Genomic DNA, 17367 nt, shown 5'->3' with positions numbered 1-17367 from the left:
AACATCTCTTGCTTTTAGTCATCATCATCAGCATCATTGTTTAACGTCCGGTTTCCATGCTAGCATGGGTTGGATGGTTCGACTTGGGTCTGGGAAACCAGGAGGCTGCACCAGGCCCCAGTCTGATCTGGCAGTGTTTCTACAGCTGGATGCCCTTCCTAACGCCAACCAATCTGTGAGTGTAGTGGGTGCTTTTTACATGCCACCGGCACAGAGGCCAGAGGAGGCTGGCAACGGTCACAATTGGTTGGTGCTTTTTACGTGCCACCAGCATGGGTATCACAACAACAATTTGATTTTTGGATGTTGATGTTGGTCACCCTACAATCCAAGGTAAGCACAGCAGGTCATCCTACGGTCCAAGGTACTTTTGAATGGGCTGGGGCTGGTTATGCGAAACTCACTTCATTTGTTGGGTCTTCGCAGTCACAGCATACCTCCAGAGGTCTCGGTCTTTCGTCATTGCCTCTGTGAGGCCCAACGTTCGAAGGTCATGCTGTAGTCATTATTATTGTTATTTACAACACAGTGATTGATTCGTTAGGAAGCCTCACAGAACATTTTATTTTTAACTCTTAACTCCAATTCAGCTTCTTTTATTTCTGACTTTATTGGTTCTGTCCTTTGTTGAAACTTGACCCTTGTTTAATCAAGTGTCGTTTTGCTAACGTTGTGTTTGCTCCTCTTATCTTTCCTCCTGTCTCTCTCCATTTCTTTATAGCCAACAGTTCTAATACCTTTGTTTCTTTCCTGTATAGAGCCAGCCTTTCCTTTATACTCATATTGCATGCTTGGAAAATCATAGCCCTTTATTTCTAAATAAATATTCTTAGTTCTTTACTGATTTAGTACTGATTGTTGTTTTATTTCAACAATTTTATATAGCATTGGGTCTATTAAAACCGAGAATTCCTCAAATATCAAACGGTTTAGAAACTCTCTGAAATTGTTCCATTAAAGGCATTGATAAACATTCCTTGGCAGCAGTGTCTTTTATTTTGATAGTTGAATGGAGTCTGCAGTCTGTTTGCCAATAATACTGAAGAATTGAGTTATTTTATGTTCGTTATTGTCTCTTTTATCTTTGTTCTAGGAAGTCTACTGTCACTGTTATTACTCAAAGTTAATCTATGTCTTGAACTATAAGCTGCAAATAGCTGGTTGGTTGATAAGCTTAACCCTTTGGCATTTAAACTGGTCCTATCCAACCCAAATATTCTACCTGTTATTATTTTTTTTCCAAACATCTACCTTGCATTGTCATTCTAAAAATAAACAATAATCACATTATAAAAATCTGGAAGCTTTGAGATAATAAAACAAGATTAGTTCAAAACAATGTAAATAAACAATCATCACATTTGACAAAGAAGTCTGAATGCCGAAGGGTTAAATGGCTGAAGGTTAATATTTGTTGGGAAAAGAAGATTATAGAGATGACTGGTATAGTAAACCATTGGCCTAAATTTATTTTATTTCATTTATTTTATTTCATCTAGTTTCAGCTTACGAGCTGTGGCCATGCTGGGGCACCGCCATTTGGTGTTGCTACATGATTTGATTTTTCTATAACTCAGTATTTGTGAGTTAAAATCCTTTAACTTTACATCTCTCTGGAATTAAAAGAATAAGGAACAGTAATTTACTAGAGTTCATTAAAAAGTTTATTCTTGGTTTTCTATGAAAGTTGGCCTTATTTTTGTCAAAATGAATCAATATTTTGATGAGGATTTCATGTAAGTGAGGAAGAAATGTCAGTAGGTTGGTTATTTGGATGAAATGTTAAAAAGTAAGTCTGCAGCAAGATGTTGCAAATGTGATGAAAGATAACATAGATTAAGCATTACTTAATATCAAATCTTGATGTAGATGGCTGGCATATGTGTGTGTGTGTGGTGTGTGTGTGTGTGTGTGTGTTTGTTTGTGTGTGTGTGTGTGTGTGTGAGGGGGCTTATAGCTTTTGTATACCAAACCACTGACAAGTCTTTAGTTGGCCTGGGGCTATAGAAGACAGTACTTGCCTTAGGTGTCATGCAGTAAAACTGAACCTGAAATCATGTGGTTGAGAAGTTAACTTCTTAAGTACACAGCCATGTGTGTGGTTGTGTGTGTGTGTGTGTAAGCATATATGTATATGGTTCCGGGTTCAGTCCCTCAGCATGGCACCTTGGGTAAGTGTCTTCTTCTATAACCACGGGCCGACCAAAGCCTTGTGAGTGGATTTTGTAGACGGAAACTGAAAGAAGCCCATCGTATATTTATATGTTTGTGTGCCTATGTTTGTCCCACCACCATCGCTTGACAACCGATGCTGGTGTGTTGGTGTGTTTACGTCCCCGTAACTTAGCAGTTCGACAGAAAAGACTGATAGAATAAGTACTAGGCTTCCAAAGAATAAGTCCTGGGGTCGATTTGTTCGGCTGAAGGTGGTGCTACAGCATGACCGCAGTCAAATGACTGAAACAAATGAAGAGTAAAAGAGCCAAAAAAAAGAGTAATGCTTCAGAATGAAGCGTCAGTTGAGTGTAGAATGGTAATAAGAAATAGGGATGAAAAAGGAATACTCAGCCATGCTATGAACTTCATTAACGTAAATGTTTATTCTGTTGTCGTTCCACTTTCTTATAATATATATATATATATATATATATATATATATATATACATGTATAAATTTTATCGATAGTGTTGAAATTCTGGTGATATTTGGTCAATAACTGATGAAGGATTCACCATGTCCGCATTATGTGTGTTCTCTTGTTCTTCCATATGTTCCTTTGTCATCACCCTCTGCCAAATTTTTTATTATATTTGTGTTATATAAATTCTATGTATATTCAGAATATTATGTGCATATTGATTCTGCATATATATATATATATATATATGCCAGCACCGCCCCGACTGGCTTCTGTGCAGGTGGCACATAAAAAGCACCAACTGACCGTGGCCGATGCCAGACCCCTCTGGCACCTGTGCAGGTGGCACGTAAAAAGCACCCACTACACTCGCGGAGTGGTTGGCGTTAGGAAGGGCATCCAGCTGTAGAAACACTGCCAGACCAGACTGGAGCCTGGGGCAGCCCCTGGCTCCCCAGACCCCGGTCGAAACCGTCCAACCCGTGCTAGCGCGGAAAACGGACATTAAACGATGATGATGATATATATATATAGCAATAAGAAAATGGAGGGGATCAATAGGTGGGTCATCAGCTTTTACACATTATATTATGTTAACTTATTTATTTATTTACTAAATTGATAATTACAATAATTATATATATATATGGGAGCAAGAAATGTCTTGTTTGTGTTCTCCAGTAAATAAGTTTCCTTAATTTAGTGGACATAGAAGGACCATTGGAATATGGAGGAAAAAAAAAAGAAGAGCTCTATTTAAATATCTCATTTCCTGACGTGTATCATATTTTTGGATCCACTTTATAAACTGATATCTATATAATCTCTGTTCAAAAAGCTAAGTTTCATATCCTGGTTCAAACTAATGTTAAAAAAAACAACAAAAAAGCAAAAAAACAAAACAAAACTAATCAATAATTCAGTGTAAACCATTTGAGTGTTGACCATCCTGCCAGCACCAATCCTTTTGTTTGAAGCAATTTGATAGATTAGTCATCAAATGCTAATTTTGATACCATTAGTTTGCAGATTCAACACTTGTATTATATATAGCTCAGCACTTTGCCTAGTAAAAGGTAAATATTAAGCTTTCAGTAGAAACAACATTAGGTCTTTGATTCTTGATCTGTCTTCTTTTGACTAAAACAAACTTTACCTGGATGTACACTTGAAGATAGCTTTCTGTCATTCAACACTATAGGGGACACGGACACATGGACACACACACGCACACACACACATACACACATACACGTGTGTGTGTGCATTTGTGTGTCTAGGCTTAGGGTTTGCTTTGCCTTGTATTGACATTGTGTGATAGCAGGACATCAGCCTCACTGTTATAGGAGTTGTCCTTCTTTTCCAGTCTTTTGTGAAAATATTACCTTGTTTGGAAATAGATGCATGTGACAAGAAGGGCATTTGGCCATAGAAAATTTGCTTCAGTGAATTCAAACCGACCCACTTGAACATGGAAAATTGGATGATAAGATGATTATATATATATATATATATATATATATATATAAATTTTTTGTGTAATAAGATAAAAAAACCAAGGCTGTGTAGATATTAGAGCATTTATAGATAGTAGGTCTTACAGCTGTTTCTAGGATATTAATTAATAATATCCTTTCATCGGAGACAAATAATATCCTAGAGACAGCTGTAAGACCTATCTATCTATAAATGCTCTAATATATATACAGCCTTGGTTTTTTTATCTTATTATGCAAAAAATTCTTATATACACACGCTGACATAGAACCAACGTTGAACCCTTTATTCACAATATTACCAAATCTGGAACTTAACTATGGTCTGTCTATAGCAGTTATTCAGCATTACTTGACACCTTTGGGTCTCAATGACACCATTATCTCTTATATATATATATATATATATATATATATATATATTGTGGAGTACCTTTCAGTGGTACTGGCACGAGTGCTTTTTATGTAGTACTGGTACAGAGCTCTTGCAGGCCCTGTGCCAGTGATCCCCCTGATGTAGAGGATTGGCCTGCAAGAGCCAAGTGCTGGTGCCACATAAAAAGCACGTGTGCTGGCACTGTGTAAAAGCACTTGTACCAGTGCCATGTTAACATCACCCAGCGCATGCTGTATAGTGGTTGGCATCAAGAAGGGCATCCAGCCATAGAAACTGAACAGTCAAACTGGAACCTGGGGCAAAACAAAAACAAAACAAAACTAATCAATAATTCAGTGTAAACCATTTGAGTGTTGACCATCCTGCCAGCACCAGTTCTCTTGTTCGAAGCAATTCGATAGATTAGTCATCAAATGCTAATTTTGATACCATTAGTTCGCAGATTCATTGCACCAGCTAAAGTGAAGTTGCTTTTTTATCTGAAAAGCAAAATAGGGTCCTCACCATTCTATGTTGTCATGTAAACTAATAGAGAGGGTTAGGGTAGAATGTAACTGCGGAAGATGAACTAGGGTGGGAGAGGAGGAAAAGAAAGAAAAGACTATGGGAGGGTTTAGAGTGATCAGGTGAGAGTGTTGAGGGAATGAGAAATAAGGGAGCCAATTCTAGGAGTGAAGACAAGAGACGATAACAGTAGGAAGATGGTAATGACAAGGTGTAATGAGTGAAAGTAATTTCAATTGCAGAGGGAGGGGAGAGAGAGGGGGATGGGATGGGAGGGTGAGGTGTATCAGATTCCGTTACATCTGAAACAACTTGCGTTACTCAGGCAACATGGAGAGAGAGAGAGAGAGAGAGAGAGAGAGAGAGAGCAGCTACATGGTGTGAGAGAGAGAGAGAGAGTGCATGTGGTGGATGCCAGTAAAAAGTGACCAAAGATGGAGGATGAGATGAATAAAAGTGACTTTGCAATATGTAAGAATTGAGTTTCCCAATTGTAAAGAGCTTCCCTGGTAGATATTGAAAGACCCCGGAAGACACGGGATGAGGTGGTCAAGCATGACCTTTGAACGTTGGGCCTCACAGAGGCAATGACAAAAGACTGAGACCTCTGGCGATATGCTGTGACTGCGAAGATCCGACAAATGAAGTGAGTTCTGTGTGCAACAGTATAGAGGTGTATTGACATGTGAGATTACATTCATCCATGTAAGAAATAGTGTGAGAAAGATAGAGTAAGATTTACTCTCTCTCTCTCTCTCTCTCTACACACACACACATGTAAACACACACACATGTAAACACACAGTACATAATTAAATACTCTTATATTCTACTGAAATTTTTTTTATCCCTTAGGAAATTTATATCCTTTGTCGTTAACTGTTAATTATAAACTTTAAACCTCCATAATTCCACTCTAAAAATGATAAACTACAATACTTTAACTTTGTTGCTTCTTCTTTGTCTTCAAAACTCACTCAGACTCCACCTCTTATACACAACAACGAGGGGGGGGGTGCAGTCACACTAATGACCAGAGATTAAAGCTTGGTTTTAATTCCTATATACATACCAGTTTATCTTCCCCTTTCGTTCTACTGTCTTAAGTTTTAATAGAGGGAGTTGTTGTCAATCTCTTTCTCTCTCTCTCTCTCATGTAAGTAGTTCATGCAGTTTTCTTATACATTCATTTTATATTCAATTTTTGAAATTTGTTTTTCACTACAAGCATTTAACTTCTAAATTCCTCTCCATTAACTACTGTAAGTTATGTTCTAAAAAAAAAAATCTGGACATGTGGCATTCTAAATATTTCTTTGAAATATTTAAATCTGCTGCAACAACCAACTTAGCTTTAGTTTATAGTTTTGTAAATATTAGTCACATCCTGTATTATATGTGTAGGTGTGTAATTTATTTGATAATTTTTAGTTTTTTAAAACTCACCTTCAGTTTTTTTTTTTATTTGGCATGAAAGGGAATTAATTTATTGTCTGAGTAACACCAACCATTTTTATAACACAACACACACACACACACACACACACACACACACACTACTTAAACAATTTAGAATTACCACAATGATTCATTTATTTATCTGACTTATCTTATTGGACATGATTCTCTGTTATTATCTTCCTTATACATTTTTATTTTTCCCCTTATTCCTTTATTCCTGTTATTATTGTCATTCTTCCAGGATATTTAGTTAAATGTCGAAATGCACTGCATGTTTGTGTTGTGTGTGTGTGCGTGTGGTGTAGCGCATCAAAGGTGATGGTAGTGTTGATCCAAGGCATTCATCCTCCCCTGCTTCCAGCACATTGTTTCACATGAGAGCAGATGTGGCTAACAAGACCGACATGGGGTAGGCAGATCAACGAGATATTACCTACTTTCACAACACACTACTTTGGCAACGCTGTCTCTGCTGGCTGGGACATATGCACCGGATGCCTGGTGGGTGGTTACCGAAAGATACACTGTATGGGGGAGCTAGCCTCTGGCAGATGTGCTCACGGACGACCACATCTCCATTTCAAGGATGTGTGCAAACATGATATGAAGGCAGTAAGTATGAATACCAAAAGCTGGGAGAACATGGCAAAAGGCTGTTTGTGCTGGAGATAAACGCTGAGTATTGCCCTGAGGGAAGGAGATCACATACGTCAGACAGCAGAGGACAGACAAGGATGCAGGAAGATCAAACCACCAACAAACGACCAACTGACCAACCACATTTGTGACCGTTGCCGCCGTGACTGTCACTTACACATTGGCCAGGTCAGTCTCAAGTGATGCTGCAACACAATCTGATCCAAGGTGCAGATCCATTGTCTTTCGAGACTAATGGATGCCAATCGTATATATATATATATTGTAATCGAAATCGAAATTGAATCAATCCTATGACTGGCACCTGGCAGATGCCAGGACCCCTGGACTGGAGAAACGTAAAAAGCACTATCCGAATCGTGGCCGATGCCAGCGCCCCCCCGACTGGCTTCCGTGTCGGTGGCACGTAAAAAGCACTATCCGAATCGTGGCCGAAGCCAGTGCCGCCTCGACTGGCTTCCGTGCAGGTGGCACGTAAAATGCACCAATCCGACCGTGGCCGATGCCAGCCTCGCCTGGCTCCAGTGCAGGTGGCACATAAAAAGCACCCACTACACTCATGGAGTGGTTGGCATTAGGAAGGGCATCCAGCTGTAGAAACATTGCCAGAATAGACCGGAGCCTGGTGCAGCCTTCTGGCTTCCCAGATCCCCGGTCGAACCGTCCAACCCATGCTAGCATGGAGAACGGACGTTAAACGATGATGATGATATATATATATATAGTTAATCCAAACATGAACAAAGAGAAAACACAAGGATGTGGAACAAGTATAGTGTTATTGGATGCTCAGGAAAGGAAAGAAAAAAGGAGGAATTAACGTTTCGAGCGGAGCTCTTCGCCAGAAACATAGAAAAAGGAGAGGTCCAAGGAAGGGAAGACGGAGAAAGAAAAGCGTCAACACATACACATACATACATACATACATATATATATATATATATATATACATATATATATATATATATAATGCAAACATTATAGAACTTCAATTTCTATACTGTTGATGTACAGAAAAAGGAGGGAAGGAATCTCTTGACAGATTGTTTCATGATTTGTTGTCTGCTCCTTAGAGAAGTACCAGGTTTCCTTCCACAGTCAATGGCATGGGTCAACCATTATACAGGCTAGCAGTTTGGTGGATGGCCCAATATGTATATCTGTGCTTTTGATGGCTCATCATCATAAATTACACAATATCTATTTTATGCACAACAGAGCATAAGCAAATAATGTATTTACATTCTTTTTTAACTCACAATGAGGTTTTCATTAAGTTTATAGTTATTCCACTTCTTCTGCTTTATGCTGGGTTATGCATAAAATAGATATTGTTTAATCAATGGTGGGCTTGCAAAAGCACAAATATGCAAATTAGGCTCCCCCTTCCTGGTGCTACTCTAATTTATGACAGGTTTATATAACAGTTGGTCTATGCTATTGATTGCAGGGAGGAAGCCAGGTATGTCATCTCTGAAAAGTAGTCAACAATCTGTGAAATGGTTCACCCTCTTTTTTCTCACATCATTAGCATATAAAGAATGTATTTATTTACATTATTTAACCCACTGTGAGATGTGATTAAATTTATTTAAGTTTTTCTGATTTGCACTGTTTTGTGCATAATATGTCCATCTCTCTGTCTGTCTCTTTCTCTCTCTATATATAGTATATATATTACATACATATAAGAGGGATGACCTGTAAGTGGACAGCCATTATGCTAGAAGAAGATCTAGCAAAATGGATGGCCACTTACAGGTCATCCCTCTTATATGTATGTAATATAATTTTTTCTAAAACTTCAGAATTTTAAATATGCTAGACCACTGGTTTTAAATTGATAATAATCAAATTAATATTCAATTTTTCACTCTTATTATTTTATATATATAGTGTGTGTGTGTGTGTATATATATATATATATATATATATATATATATATATGTATAAAAGCAAATCTATTAGCTTTAATGGTTCTACCTATAGCATTATTCCACCTCCATGTCACTTTCCAAAAGTCCAGCTGGATGGAAGGTGACATCATAGTGGAGTAGTCTTGTAGACTGACTCGTAAAATCTAAGGTAAGCCTTGGAGAACCTGGAAGAAAAGGAGTAGCAGAGTGCAGTATCAAATAGCTAGAAGCTAGATATCTGGTATACTTTGCCAATGGGAAGAGTTTTGCTATTAATCTGTGATCTGAGGGTCAGAGGCATGAGATGTTCCTGATTGCAAAGCAGTGTAGTAGAAAGAGTCCAGATGGAGACAGTGAAATGTTTAAGGAATGATAACAACACACTTGCTTCTACTGTTACTTGAAAGAAAGTGGCATTGAGGTGTTATTATGAATGGAAAGTTATTATTGAATGTGAAGAATGCACAGGTGAGAGAAGGTCTATCCTAAACAGACTCAGCTGATGAATCAGCTATTCAACTTGACAGCAGATGGATGCGTGTACAATTACGGATATGAAGTCTGGGAAGGCTACTAGTTCATCAGGGATAGTTGAAGAAATAGTTAAAATAACTGGCAAAACAGCAAGTATGTTAGTCACTTGTATAATCAGTCAGGTAGTACAGGAATGTGACATATTCAAGGATTAGTGTAGCAGTATCATTGTAAAGTGCAAAAGAGATGGACTAGAAAGGGGGCAACTGTAGAAGTATCAAACGGTACAACTATTTACGAAAGTTATGGAAAAAGTTATTGTATAACTGATTTTAAAAAGAATTGATCTGGCTTCCATGCCAGTGGCACGTAAAAAGCACCAATCAATCGTGGCTGCTACCAGCCTCCCCTGGCTCCTGTGCCGGTGGCATGTAAAAAGCACCCACTACACTCTCAGAGTGGTTGGCGTTAGGCAGGGCATCCAGCTGTAGAAACACTGCCAGATCAGACTGGAGCCTCGTGCAGCCTCCTGGCATCCCAGATCCCGGTCAAACTGTCCAACCCATGCCAGCATGGAAAGTGGGCATTCAATGATGATGATGAGATTTAGTTTTGTTTCATGTCAGGAAGAGGTATTTCAAACATCATCTTCATCTTTAGCTAGGATAAGCCACTTTTTGCATAAAGAAGTCTTTGACACGATTCTATGCTCTGTATTCTAATGGCTACTAAGGAAACTAAGGGCAGATGTATGGCTTGTGTGTGCTGTACAAAACAGATACAGAGGTTCTGTTAGCAAGGAGGTTCTGCCACTTTAGAATGTAGGTAATGATCCATTACTGCTTTATATTCAGCATCTTCCTGCTTATTATATTCCTCCAGGCCAGTATAGTAGAGTTTATAACCTAATTCTTATAGTGGAATTTGCAGTTGGTTTAAAGAAACCCTTTCAGACATGGAAGCAAGACCTAAAACTGAGAAAGCTGAAAGTCAGATTAGGAAAGACTAAAATTTTGATAGGAAGAACAGAACTCTGCTACCATCAGTGAAATGGCTGTGCTTCATATGCAGAAAAGATGTAGATTGGGCTTCTGCAATCTAACCAGTGTAAACTATGGATGCACAAGAAGTATGGTGGGATTACAGGCAGGCCAATAAAAAAGAAGGTAGCCATAAGATAAACTTAGATAAACTTAGATATGTTTCGACCAAAGATTGGTCCAGGCCATGTCTAACTTAATAGCACCACCTGATAGGATTATTTGAATCCTGTTTAAGTCAAGTTTTGTTTATGGTCCATTCAAGTAGTGAGTTCTTGTTGGGTGAGTTGTATCCAATTATGGGTGGCTTATCTGGTATTCTTTGAAGGAATCTATCCAGACTCGGTTTAAAGTTGATGGGATCCTTTTCCTCTTTGATCTCTCTTGGGACAATATTAAATAGGGCAGGGCCTGTTGAGGAAAAGAAATTATGTTGCAGTGTACATGTATGCTGTGATTTTGAATTGGGCAGGGGACGTATGTGCCATATGTGGTAAATATGCAGTAGTTAGCAGTAGGAAGATTTGAAGGAAGTAAATTCCTTCAAATGCTGAGAAGGATCACTAGAAGTTGTTGATAGCTTCTGTTACCTAATTGTCCTAATTAGCAGTGGAGGTATGTGTATTGAAAGCATAATAACCAGAGCAAGAACAGTTTGGGAAAAGTTCGAGCAGTTGTCACCTCTGCTGTTTATTAAGGGCTTCTTTCTTGGAAAGAATTATAATCTTGGGGCAGATTATATGATGTTTTTATAAGTCGTGATGCTTCATGGGAACAAGACAGGGGCCTTGCTTGCAGAAGATTTGCAAAGACTCTGCTCTGTTGGTTATGTAATGTTAGTGTACATACCTGACAAAGTGAAAATGAAATGTGAAAAATAAAATAAAAAATAAGAAGCAGAATACAGAAGGAATCATAGTATAGAAAAGAGAAAACTGTACTGGTAGAGGCATATGATGTTTATAGAGAAAGACAACTGTTTAGAGAAGTGTGGGTGTATAGGGTGGATGGAACAGGTTGGATGAAGACTGGAGACATGGAATGAGTTAATGAAGACTTGATCAAAAACAGTTGCACCTCACAGTGGAGGAGACAAAGGACTGTAGTCATTGGCAACATATGGTGCAGAAAAAAAAGACCTGACCACCCATGCAGATATTTATGTCTGTCTGTTTGTTTTTACCTAATCTACCCACCTTATGTATGTATGTGTGTGTGCATGCATACAATTGCTCTGCAGCAGTTTTTATGCACCTTGTCTGTTTCAACATCAATTTATCTCTAAAAGCAAATTATTTGTAAATACTTGAAAATTGATATCTAGAAAAGATAAATTTTAAAAATAATTAAGACAGACATTTTTACCTTTGGGCGTTGTTAGTTTGTGCTACTTACGAAACCATATAATCTGTTGATGAATTAGAATATTTCTCATAGGTACAGGTATAGCTGTGTGGTTAAGAAATTTGCTTATCAGTCACATGGTTCCAGGTTCAGTCCCACTGTTTGGCACCTTGGGCAAGCATCTTCTACTACAGCCCTTGATTGACCAAAGCCAGATTTGGTAGATAGAAAATGAATGAAGCCCATTGTATGTATAATGTTTGTGTGCGTACGTGTGTGTGTATGTGTGTGCATATGTATTTATTTATTGACCTTATGTGATAAGTGAGTGTCACCATCATATGAGTGGTGTACCACATTTTCAGTATTCCATGTAAACCTGTCTGGTTACAGAGAAGTATTACCATGCTTAGAAACAGGTGACAGTTGGTGCCTGGAAGGACATCCAGCTATAGAAAATCTGCTTCAATGAATCCTGTCTACCCAAGCAAACATGTAAAAGCGGACATTAAAATGACTATGATGATGATGATGATGTTAGTTTATTCATCTCTATGCCTCTTTCATTAACTTGCAGATGTATTAGAAATATTTGCAATACATGGCTGGTCATGTGATAGAAGCATTCCAGTGATAGATAAAATGTTTTGCAGTCTTTAGTTTTGCTTCTTTATGTTCTGTATTCATATCCCATTGAGTTTGAGTTAATTTTGTCCTGCCAAGTTTAATAAAATTATACCAGTCAAGTATTGGAGTTGTTTAAATTGATTACACCTTGCTCCAAAAATATGAATAAATTAGTATTCTTGTGTCAATGTTAAGAATCAATTTATTGAATTAACCATAAATCTAATATTCAATTAGCAGTCAGAAGTGTGTTTTGGGGTAGGGTATAGATTGTTGAATATTTCTGAGTTATGTTTGACAAGTGTTCAAAACAGCTTGTGCATTGCAAATATATTAAGTATCAAAGTCTGTTATTGTACATCTATGATGTTATCAATACTTTTAGTATTATTAAGCAAGTTACGGAGTTGTACTTGCATAGCAAGTGACCTGATCTGAGATTGTGTGCTGGAACGAAAACAATTGCAGCGTGGAAGGTGTTTATAAGCCATTTAAGAAATGCACAAAAACTGTTAGATTTACTTCAACATTTAAATTTGATTTGTCAAAATATTTTCGTCGCTTTGAGGCCGCAACCTGTTCACTGACAAAATTCTGTGCTGCATCAAAGCGACGAAAATATTTTGACAAATTAAATTTAAATGTTGAAGTGAATCGAACGGTTTTTGTGTGTTTCTTAAATGGCTTATAAACACCTTCCACACTGCGATTGTTATTAAGCAAGTCATATTTGGTTAAGAAAATTTTTTACATTAAATATATGTTTGGTTTGATCATGCCATCGGCACAAACCCTCATTGCAATCTGGCGGTCAGCAGGACAACATCTCTTTCGTGTGTAGAATAGTTGATGAAGGCTTCTGCAGGGCACCTGATCAGTTTATATTTATGTTGGCATGTCCATAAGACTGTATCACTAATGAATTCTTTCACATCAGTGACTGCAAGAAGACTGTCTTTGGTAGGATGCTTTACCCATAAAATACTCAGAATGGCCAGTAACCGCATCCTCCAGGTGTTTGTTGAGTGTCTAAGCAATTGATCTATATGGCAGCACTGATTTCACAGTGACATAGAAAAAAAAAAGTTCTTCTAAGATCAACTGGTAGTGATAAATTTCTAAGTGACACTGAAGTCTCCAAGAACAGCCCATGCTTTGGTGAGACAAATGTTTACAATCTTTTCTGTGGATATAATGTTATTTCTTAAGTATACAAAGGAGTCCACAGATTTTAGAGTATTCTGTTGATTGTGCTTATTGAGCCCTTTTGATAGTAGCAGATATATTCAGTCTTTGAGGCATTAAAATATAGATCAATATCTTCTGCTGCTTTTCTAAGGTCATGTAGAAGTTAATTACAGAAGCGAGTATGAAGTATGAAGAGAGTAATTATCATCAACATGATCTACATCTGTTATTATTATTATTACTACCTGGTTGATGAGGGAAGGTGGATTTTGTCAGAGTGAAACAATGTTCATTAATCTTTTCAGTCAAAGTGTGAAAGACATAGCAGATGAGAAATAGGGATTGAACAAGTATATCACCATGCTGGACTCCAGCATTGATATCAAAGAAGCTATCAGATGATCATATTTTAGTCTGTGTGTTCTTGTAGAATAGTAGGGCTCAACCAGGGCCCCTAATGACCTTTAGGGGTCCATGTAAGATTTTCTTGTTAAAATTTATGTACTTTAAATTGGTTATATTTCTACAATACATAAAATATTTTCACAATCTTTTTTTTTTTTGTTACAATTCTGAATAATATTTAATTATAAAAATACAATAGGATTTTTTAAATATTGAATTACTATGGGGGTCCACCTGAGTAAAACGGGAATCCAAGGGGTTCATAGGTAAAAATGGTTGAGGATCACTGTTGTAGAGCATCACTACTACTGCTACTACTATTTAAAGTATACCACAGGTAAGAAGAATTTGCTCCAGTTTTTTTTGCCTCAATGGACAGTCAAAACATTTTGAGAAGTCTACAAATGGTAATACTGCCTGCAGATATATGGTCCTGATTCTTCTTTACTCTGTCTTTTGACTGCCAAGATCTGTCCAACAGTAGACTGATATTTCATCATCATCGTTTACCGTCTGCTTTCCATGCTAGCATGGGTTGGATGATTTAACTGAGGGCTGGCGAACCAGATGGCTGCACCAGGCTCCAATCTGATCTGGCAGAATTTCTACAGCTGGATGCCCTTCCTAACGCCAACCACTCTGAGAGTGTAGTGGGTGCTTTTACGTGCCACCGGCACGGGGGCCAGTCAGGTGGTACTGGCAACGACCTCGCTCGAATCTTTTTACACATGCCACCGGCACAGGTGCCAGTAAGGCGACGCTGGTAACGATCACGCTTGAATGGTGCCTTTTACGTGCCACCGGCATGGAAGCCAGTTAGCCGCTCTGGCAACGATCACGCTCGGATGGTGCTCTTAGCACCCTACTAGCACGGGGCACAAGTGCCAGTGGTTTCTTCTTAAGACCTTCTTCAATTCTGCCTGTAAAGTGTTCTTGTAACATATTGTTGTAGTTATTTGCTGTTATCACTGTACAGTGATATTGTTATAAATAATTAGTTAAAAGTGAACATATCAGTGTTTGTGTTGTTGTAAAAGTCAGCTCTAAATGAGTGCACATATAATCAAAGCATTCTGGCCATGACTCTACCATTTTATTTTCAGCCATTTTATCTAACCCACTGGTTCTTGATTATGGCCATTGGAAGTCTTTATAAGATTTTGTTGTTAAAGTTTATGTCCAATAAATTGGTTTTACTTCAAAATAGTTTAATATTTTTAGACAATTCCTAATAATATTTAATCATGAAAATGTAATATAACGTTTTTAAACATAGAATGACTAGGAGAGTCCATCTGAATAAAATAAGAACGAATGGGTCCATAGGAAAAAAAAAACAAAAAACAAAACAAAGGTCGAGAAACACTGATCTAAACTTTCATTATCAAACATCTCTTTCATGTTTAAAGTAGAGTGTGATTTGAGGGAGAGTTGGTTGCTATTTCTAGCAAGTTGAGCGACCACTTAGAGGCTCCCTTGCTATGTATATCAGTTTAATGTGTGTCTTTATTGGCTACAATAGCTCTACCACTTTACTAAGTTGCAGGTGATTGCTGAATTTTGTTTCATTTTTAAACACTTCTCATGATTCTGTTACTTTCCAATCAATAAAATTGGATTGATAATAATATTTCTAAGATTATTTAGTGTTTAGTTTTATTGTCTTGCTCTAGTCCTTATTTAGTAGAGATCTTTTTTTTTTTTTTTTTTTTTGTATTTTAAGCATCTTGACAAATAATTTAGATGTTTCACTTCTTTCTATTCTTTTGTGGTTCTATATATATTTTTTTCTTTGTATAAATTTCTTTCTGAATCTGAACTCATTTTTGGTATCACCATCATACCAGTTATTGGTTTATGAAGAGCCACTGACTTGATTGTACAACCATCCCAACCAACCAACCACCACCACCACCACCACCACTACCACCTCAACCATCACCTCCATCAAAAGCCATCCTGGTTCCTGAGCAGGTAGAACGAAAAAAAAACAAACAAAAAAGAAAGACAAATGCATGAGTTAGCAGTTAAGATTATTTCCTCCTCAGCATGAGTGTTTGCGATGCATCAAATGATATCATTTTTCATTAGAAACATGCTTTTTTGTTGATGTTGTTGCTTTCTATCATCATCATCGTCATCATCATCATCATTGCTGAGTTTCTTTAACTTTGATGTTCCATTTTCCATTAAACGTAATACTTTTGAGTATTGCAGAATTTTTCATGCTCACACACATATATATGTATAATATATATATATATATATTCTATGCTGCATGCAGTTCTTGCTATATATATATATATATGCTTTGTTTATACAATCTTTTTTCTCTTCATATTCTCTCCATGCTTCAAGTTGATGAACAATAAGTGTAGTATAATTAATACTAATTAATTATAAGACAATTAAGGCTATTAATGTCTATAACAATATTAACAACCTTGTTATGTATGCTTTCTTATGGGAATATTCTTTGCGCTTTATCTTTACCAAGTAGCTCTACAAGTGCAGTTGCTCATTTTCAAACAGGTCCATGGAATATATTACAGAATTACTCAAAATCTGCTTCTTGGAGAAACGTCTTAAGAAACAGACAATATTTTAATTATGTACTCTCATTGGTTTAACAATGTTTTAAAGAAATACAACTGGATAGATCCATAAAAGCATAGAAACAACTACTCAATCTCTTTAGTTGTAGCTTTCTCTGACACTTCCACAACAACAACAATGGTGGTTTTAAATTTTGGCACAAGGCCAGCAATTTTGGGGGAGGGGATAAGTTGATTGCATTGACCCCGGTGCTCGGCTGGTATTTATTTTATTGACCCTGAAAGGATGAAAGGCAAAATTGACCATGGTAGAATTTGAACTCAGAACGTAGTGATGGACCAAAGCAAAACCAAAATTGCTACAAAGCATTTTGTCCAAAGTGCTAATGGTTTTGCTAGTTTACTGCTGTAATAGTAGTAGTAGTAGTTTCAAGTTTTGATGCATAGCAGGCAAATTAATCAGGAGAGGGTAAGTTGACCCCAGGGTCCAACTGGTACTTATTTTATCAATTCTGAAAGGATGAAAAGCGAAGTTGTCTTTGGTGGGATTTGAACTTGGTGCATAAAAGAGGCAGAAGAAGAAATACTGTTAAGCATTTTCTCTGACATGCCAATAATTCTGCTAGCTCGCAGCAGCAGCAGCAGTAGTAGTAGTAGCAGTAGT

General features: G+C 37.4%; 1 protein-coding gene across 11 annotated transcripts in view; it reads left to right on the top strand.

The window, feature by feature from the left end:
* The window catches only part of LOC115223565 (rho guanine nucleotide exchange factor 28), a 490764-nt gene that overhangs the window by 36347 nt on the left and 437050 nt on the right, over positions 1-17367 (top strand). For 7 of the 11 annotated variants that reach the window (XM_036511293.1, XM_029794238.2, XM_029794205.2 and 4 more), the window contains exon 2: positions 15996-16122. The exons of the other annotated variants lie outside the window; for them this stretch is intronic. The gene's annotated coding sequence lies outside the window, so the exon portion shown is untranslated. The remainder of the gene's footprint in view (positions 1-15995; positions 16123-17367) is intronic. 11 annotated transcript variants of the gene reach the window in all.

The sequence above is a fragment of the Octopus sinensis genome, linkage group LG2 (assembly GCF_006345805.1).
Source record: "Octopus sinensis linkage group LG2, ASM634580v1, whole genome shotgun sequence".
Lineage (NCBI taxonomy): Eukaryota > Metazoa > Mollusca > Cephalopoda > Octopoda > Octopodidae > Octopus > Octopus sinensis.
This window is presented reverse-complemented; position numbering and strand designations above follow the sequence as displayed.